The sequence below is a fragment of the Cicer arietinum genome, chromosome 5 (assembly GCF_000331145.2).
Source record: "Cicer arietinum cultivar CDC Frontier isolate Library 1 chromosome 5, Cicar.CDCFrontier_v2.0, whole genome shotgun sequence".
NCBI lineage: Eukaryota > Viridiplantae > Streptophyta > Magnoliopsida > Fabales > Fabaceae > Cicer > Cicer arietinum.
The window spans coordinates 34536385-34544649 of NC_021164.2; positions in this window are offsets into that span (position 1 = coordinate 34536385).

Below are 8265 nucleotides of genomic sequence, written 5' to 3' on the forward strand. Positions count from 1 at the left end.
CGTCGATGCAATAAACATGTCCTCTAGCAGTAGGAAGAGTAATCCTAGCTACATTCACCATTGGTTCCACCTTCGGAGCCTTGCAATTCCTTGCAAAGTGCCCTGGTTTATGGCAATTGTAGCAAGTAGTACTGTTAAAGGTACAAGCATAAGCATAATGTCCCTCTTCTCCACATCGGAAACATCGTATACCTTGTCCCATTTGCCTCCCAAAGTCTTGGTTCCCTGGGTTATTCAGTCCCCCGTTGTTATCACGTGGTCGATTATAATGTTTGGCAACTTGTTTTCCCTTGTTCTGATACTTCACCCGACTAGGTCCTCCTGAGTTAAAATTCCCTCCTCGGCTAGCTCTCTTATTCTTCATATCCTCAACTTCTCTACATTTTTCCACAAGAAATTGGAAACGTTGAATTCCCAAGGGTAAGACAAAGTCTTGAATCTCACACTTTAGTCCGTCTTGGAAACGATGACAGAAGAATGGCTCGTCAATCTCTTCACGGAAAAATCTGAAATGCCTTGATAGTGATTCAAACTTAGCAGCATATTCGCCCACGGTCATGTTCCCCTGATGTAGTTTCAGGAAATCATCACCCAGTCTAGTCCTGGTACTCATCGGGAAGTATTTGTCGAAAAACTTCCCTTTGAAAGATTCCCAGTTCACCTCCTCGTGAGCTGATCTCATCAACAACCTTGTACCCCTCCACCAGTACTCAGCATCTCCTAGTAGCATATAAGTGGCATAGTTGACCCTCACTCCCGCCTGACAGTTAATCATTTCGAAGATCTTCTCCACTTCTTGGATCCATTGATCCGCTTTCTCTGAATCCTCAGCCCCCTCAAACTTGGGAGGATTGTAACGACGAAAGTCCTTTAATCCTCTTGACTCTGCAGCACGGATCTCTCTTCCCCTCTTTTCGAGATCACGTTGAGTCTTGGCAGCAGTCTGTGCAGCAACAGAAGCAGCCAGGTTATTCATAGCCTCCGCCATTCGGTCATCCCTATTGACATTGGCTCTCGGAACGTCATTCCTCCTTGGCAGCATGGTTTTCCTATAAAACCATCATCAAGTAGAGTCTTAACACTACTTCAATAATTCTAAGAATAACTTCCGACCACATCAGCAAAAAAAAGGTAGGTGCAACAATCATACAAGTGGACAACAAATCAGCAATTGAGTTAGCAAAGAATCCTGTAAACCATGAAAGAAGCAAACACATCGACGTTCGCTTCCAATTTATTCGAGAACATGTGAAGGAAGGAAGTGTCGAATTGAGGCATGTAGCAAGCAAGGATCAAGCAACAAATATTTTCACAAAACCATTATCGAAAGAAATTTTCGAGAGAGGCAAGAAGCTGCTAGGCATGATAGATAGAAGGAACATTTAAGTTTACAGGGGAGTTTTGTTGAATAAACTTTAATGTTATATTTAGTGGGTTTCTATTAATAAGTTAGTGGAAAGACAAAGTCTCGGTTGTAGTTGGAAGGCCAAGAGATAGTGGGTTATTAATAGTATTTATTTGTTTTCTTAGATTAGCAGTAATGGGACTATATAAAGACTAAGGTTGTATTTTCATTTTAACAGAATATATAAAAGTAGTGTTTTCTGTTCACAAAGGCTACTTATTTTGTCGAACTCTCCGACGTTGTATAGCGACGGCTCAGCCCACGCTAATGTTAAAAATGCAAAAAAAAGGACAAAATTACCTACTTTAATTGATAACCCGAATCTTTCTATCAGTTGTACTAGCATCTAAGTGATCGCATGCTTGGTGGATCTGATTTGAAACGTATAAAGTTGTAGTCCAAGAATGATTTAAAATTAATTAGCGTCTTGCTTTCGAGACAAATATACAATATACAAGTATCCAAACTAAAAATAGAAAAAAAGTGATAAGCATATCACATCATCTATAACATTTCAAAATTAAACCACATGTCAGATGTTTGAACCTTCATGGATAAGCTTGTGATTTTTTTAGATGTGGGACACAATTGATTGTTGAGGTTTGATAATATGGCAAACATGTGTTTAATAGATACTTGAATTTCTCAATATATGTATCATAACAAGTATCAAATATATCAAAAAGGAAATTAAAAAAAATATAAAACTATCAAACTTGACAAAAAATGTCATTGCCGGATAAAATAATAATAGTTGTTGAACTATATAAAACATATAACTTGAAGATTTAGAAATTGATTCAATGCGAAGAGTTTAAATTAAAGAGTGAGTGCACTTAAAATTGAAGAGAACATATATATGTTACATAAGGTAGATCTCTGCTCTTCCTAAAATTTGGGTAGTTTGAAATCCATGATCCTCTCCCTAAAATAGTTTTTAAGTTCCTTCATAACAGTAGATCTCGACTCTTCCTTTTCCGAATCATAACCATCAAAAGAATGATTAGAGATTCTCCCAACCAATAGTAGTTTTTCACTAAATCTAGCTACTAACCAAAACAAGTCAACGAACTCCGTGTATGTGATAACGTGAACACACAAAAACATAAAAAAAAACTTTGAGTGTTTCTAGTGTTCCCGATAGCCACTCTTCATCCTTCACAAGAAATTCTTCAACAAAATTTTCAACATTAGAATGTGTCAACCTCTTGCAATGTTAACACCACACTTTATAGTTGACAACAATCTAAGGAAAGGAAAACAACAGAAAAACCATAACAGGGAATCAAAAATTGCAAAACAAAAGCTCACACTAACCTATATTTAATCATGTCATGAAAATTAACACTAACCCAATAGATAATTCATGACCCTCACAAATAGTTAACAATGTCTAACAAACAAACAAGTCACAACCAAACACAATGAGAAAAAATATTTGCATGAATCCAAGTGCAATCTATTTTGTAATTCATTAAAATTATAAGTAGATAAAGAAATGCTATAGATTTCTATTTGGCCACTGTAAATGAAACTGTGAAATCAAGTTCGGATAAGGTGAAATTGAACTTTAGAAATATTTTAGGCTTTCACTAGTTAACATAATTGCATTTCACCACTCCAAGAGTTCAATAACTCAATACTTGTGTCAAGTTTCCATAACTCAATACTTTAGAAATATTTTAGGCTTTCACTACTTAACATACTTATAATTATAATATGTTTCGACATGTTTATGATCAATTGTTGTGTGTGTAGGCATTTGGTGCAAATACATCAATATTTTTGACCAAATTGTGCTTTTATTTCATTACGGAGTATGTTATGTGTCATTCAATATATTTTTCAAATTTATGCCGAAATAGGTTTTTAACTCCAATACACCTCTTAAATTTCATTGATATAATAGATAAATTATGAAATATTATATTATGACAACTATACTATCTTTCTCAAACTGAATGTTGCATAGTATCATCATGCTGAAAAAAATTCATGTTTTAATGAAAAAATAGTTTATTTTTCATGAGATCTTTACACTATTTTGTAGTTACTTTTTAAAGTATTTATACTCCATTTTTTATAAATAATTTTATTAAAACAGCTTCACAAACTAGGATGTTGTCATCTCACTATTAATTTTTCTGTATAAGTTTTTTTTACACATCTATGATATTCTACTTCTTCAAACAATCTATCTATAATTAGTATCTTTTTAAAAATAAAATTGAAACTCCAATAATTACTTTGCCATTATATTTTGTTTAATAACTCTTATCATTTCATTGGACTAATGTGCCTCCTCCAATTCTGAATTTGTAACTATTTAAATGGTCAATATTTTTTTCTTGTAACCATTTTCACACACCTTATGCAATTAGCTTTCAGATCACATACCCGCCACTACCACAAGAAATTTTTTCGAATATGTATGAGTTTTTACAACCCCACTTTATTAGCTCAAAAGAAAACCTCTTTACAATCTAATTATTTTCAAAGAAGTAGATAGAGTTGGAAAATTCTTCTTTTGCACAAATAATTATTGAGCAAGTAGTATTTTGTAACATATTCTCTCTATTTGTTCATTTTTCTCAAATTATTTATTGTTGTTAGTTAGAGTATTGTTCTTGCAAATATATTTGATCTCATCTACAACATGAAAATATAGTGGCTCACCAAAAGACAAAGAAGATTATACATATTCAGCTTTATAGTAGTTTTATTATTACGTCTTCAGAATATTTAGAACTATAAACCGTTTAATAGATAAAAGAACAATGTTTAATATTTAGATTCATAAATTATGTGTTTTTTTTTACATAGATGTTTTATGTTGTCAAAATTTTTAAAAATACTACGTATTTGAATTTTTTACTTTTGTTTTACTTCTACTCAATTGTACATACACCATTGTTTGTAAAAAATTTCAACTGAGGTTATATAAAAGTCTCATACTCAAGACATTGAAATTTAGATTTGTCGTTTCTTTGATAGGGTTAGAATGAAATAAGTACCAAATAACAAAATCATATACATATTTTTATAAAAATATTTTGACAATAAATTTAGATTTTCTTCCACACTTTTTCAAATAATATTTTTCTATTAAGAGAGCAACTAGAGTTAAATTAAAATGTTAGTCGCAATCATTTTTACTATGATTAAAATAACACTCATTTTGTCTTGCCATTTTTAATTCTACTTTTCATTTTGTATTTTCTATTTGCTCGAATTGTAGTGAGAATGAATGTGCGGTGGTACTTATCCTCCAAATATCGGGTTCGAATGTGCCAACATAGATTAATTTTTTGCTCAATTATTTTAAAATTACAACTATACGACAACAATAATAAAAAAAGAGTATGACTAATATGATTATACTGTGGATAATTACATATATTAATATTTATTAAAATATTTTTAAGATTTTTAATACTAAATATAATTTATGGGCTTTGTTTGTAGGATGATCTTTACTATGTATTTATTTGAAAAAATTATTATTTTTGGTTTTATGCATCATAACAACACATTTGAAATAGTGATTTAGTTGTTGGCTGAACATTTGAGAGAGTGATGAATGTTTAGTAATTAGTATTTCTTTAATGTAGTAATTAGAAAGATGTAAATTTAACATATTATTGATTAGCATACTAATTTTAACAAATTATTTGGTTCATCATATTAACCATTTATAATTAATGGTTAATATGCTATTAACTTTATATATTACTACATTTTAATGCATATATATTTTTTACATAATACTCTTTTTGTTTTATTTTCTCATAATCTGTAATAAGTGAGATGTGATATAAGACATTAAATTATAAATCGATTGATCAAATTCATTAAAATATAACTGAAATTTTAACATAATAATTCAATGGATAAAATTCAAAATATAAATTAGTTGCAATTACGTTCTACAAAATATTATCCACATTCTCAAATGTGTGTTTATAAATTCATATATATAATAATTACTCAAATAAACTCATTTGAAAAAAATATTATACAAAGAAAATCAATCAGTTAGCTATTATTTTGAAAATTTTAAAATCTTATTCGCAATAATACTAATATGTTAAAATTTATATATCATGCGCAAAGCGCATGCCATATTCTAGTACTCAATAAATTCAGTACCAAAGTTAAAACTGGCCGCATCGTCGCTACACCAAACATAGTGTAAAGATTTCGCTTGAATCTTATGTGGCACCCAATATATGTTCTTATTCATTGTACAAAGAAAATCAATCAATTATCTATTATTTTGAAAATTTTAAAATCTTATTCGTAATAATATTAATATGTTAAAGTTTATATATCATGCGCAAAGCACATACTATTTTTTAGTACTCAATAAATTATGTACCAAAGTTAAAATTGACCGCATCGTTGCTACACTAAACATAGTGTCAAGATTTCACTTGAATCTTCTGTAGAACCCAATATATCTTCTTATTCATTAGTAAGAACTTTTAAGTTTGATTTATAGATATATATAGATGACGTATCTAGTGAGAAAGTGTTTGTTATGTGAGAGTGAGAGTGCCAAATTTCTTGATTATAATTAATGGTCCAATTTATTAAGTGACCTCACGTGACCTTCCTTATTCTTCTCTTTTATTAACTTTCTTGTCTTCTTCCTCAATTTGCAACCTTTAATTTTCTTTTGCTTGTTCAAAATTGTCCCGTAAAAAATATTCGATTTGTACTTCCACGGGTTAAGGGGATGTATTGTTCTAGAGTTGTAATTTGCTAGCCACTTATATTCATCACAGTTTGTAAAATTTTATAGATGGTCCTAAAGTGGATTTATTGGTTTAAATTACCACTATAATGAAAAAGTTTCAAATTAATTCAAGTTACATGATGTGTTTAAAGTTATTTGATATATCTATATTTATATATTATATGAAAATTAAAAATGAATTTAACACGATCATTAATTCGATCGATATTTTATATACAATATACTTTATTTTTCAAAAGAATTATTTTGTTATTAATGACAAAACTACAAATTGCTAAATATTAATTTATGACATATTTTATATGTCAATTAAGGAAACATTAACGAAAATGAATGAAAGTTAAAAGCAGTGTCAAACAATTTGCCACAATCATGGACAAAGTGAAAGAGACCTTCGATATTGACCATGTCGAGAATGATGGTGCTATCATGTTAGTATATTAATCGTGTTTATGTTGTTACAATTAAGTAAGATTATGTTGTGGAACTATAACGCACCCGGTTTGAATTCAAAGCATTACAATAATAACATTTACTTCTTTAGAAAATGCAACTATTTTTTTTTCTCTTTTTTATGTTGTTACAATTAAGTAAGATTATGTTGTGGAACTATAACGCACCCGGTTTGAATTCAAAGCATTACAATAATAACATTTACTTCTTTAGAAAATGCAACTATTTTTTTTTCTCTTTTTTATGTTGTTACAATTAAGTAAGATTATGTTGTGGAACTATAACGCACCCGGTTTGAATTCAAAGCATTACAATAATAACATTTACTTTTTTAGAAAATGCAACTATTTTTTTTCTCTTTTTTATTCTAAAAAAAGATTTGTAGCGTAGTAGCTAATTCAAGCAAAAGAAATAATTTAATGAATATTTATTTTACAAAATAAAACAACGTAGCTTACTAAAATTTTTAAGAGGTTGATTTTACCACTATAATAGATTACATTTTATTCTCGTTCTTGGTGAGATTTTCTACTGTTGGATGGGCTCACTTACCAAGTGGAACCCACTAGTTTTATTAGTAGTAATATTATTATTAGTATTATTATTATTGAAATAAAAGAAAGAAAAGAAAAAGGTATTATTGGGCTAGGCCCACGTGAAGAAAATAAAAGGATTTAGAAATCCTAACAATTAGAAGAACGAAAGAGAACGGCCGCCAGAAAAGAAAAATAAGGGTTTGGTTCCGGTGGTGGTAATAGGCGTGTAGCAAACTTGCTCTGTTTGATCTACAAACTTAGTATGTTATTTCTACCACTGAGTTTGTTACTTTAATATAGAGTTTGAGTAGTTTTATCTTCTCTGATAGTTACTTTGGCATACCCACTTTAGTGGAAGGTGGTTATAAGGTTGTTATAAGATTGATATTCCCTATTGTTATTAGGAAGACTCTAGTGTACCCATTAATTATTATAGTGGAAGTTTTTCCACGTTAAAATTGTGTTTGTCTCATATTTAATTTTCTGCCAATTATTTTTGCTCTGTGGAATTGTATTTTCTGTTTGGCCATTTATCTGCATAGGTGGGGAAAAGTATTCCGCATTATTGAGATAATTATTGCTAATTATCTCTGGTTTTTCCCAACAAAGTGGTTTCAGAGCTCGGTTGATTTGATTTGTGCATTTAAATGGAGGAGGAAAATAAAGGTCCGAATATGATTAAACTCAACTCTTCTAATTACACACTTTGGAAGACTCTCATGGAAGACATGTTATACAGTAAAGATTTGTATGATCCTATTGAGGGTGACACTGCTAAACCCGCAGATAAATCTGACGCTGACTGGAAGAAGATGAATAGAAAGGCAGTGGCGTTGATCAGGCAGTGGTTAGATCTTAGTATATATCCACATGTTGAAACTGAAATAAATGCTAACAAGATGTGGGAAAAATTAAAAGAGTTGTATGAACGAAAGAATGTGCAAAATAAAGCATTCTTGATTCGGAATGTGGTGAATATGAAATACAAATATAGGGATTCAATGGCAGACCATATGAGTATTTTTCAGAATACAGTGAATCAGTTGACAACTGTTACACCCCGTTTTTCAAAGCGAGGGTATATATTTTTTTTTTAAAAAGAATTTAGAATA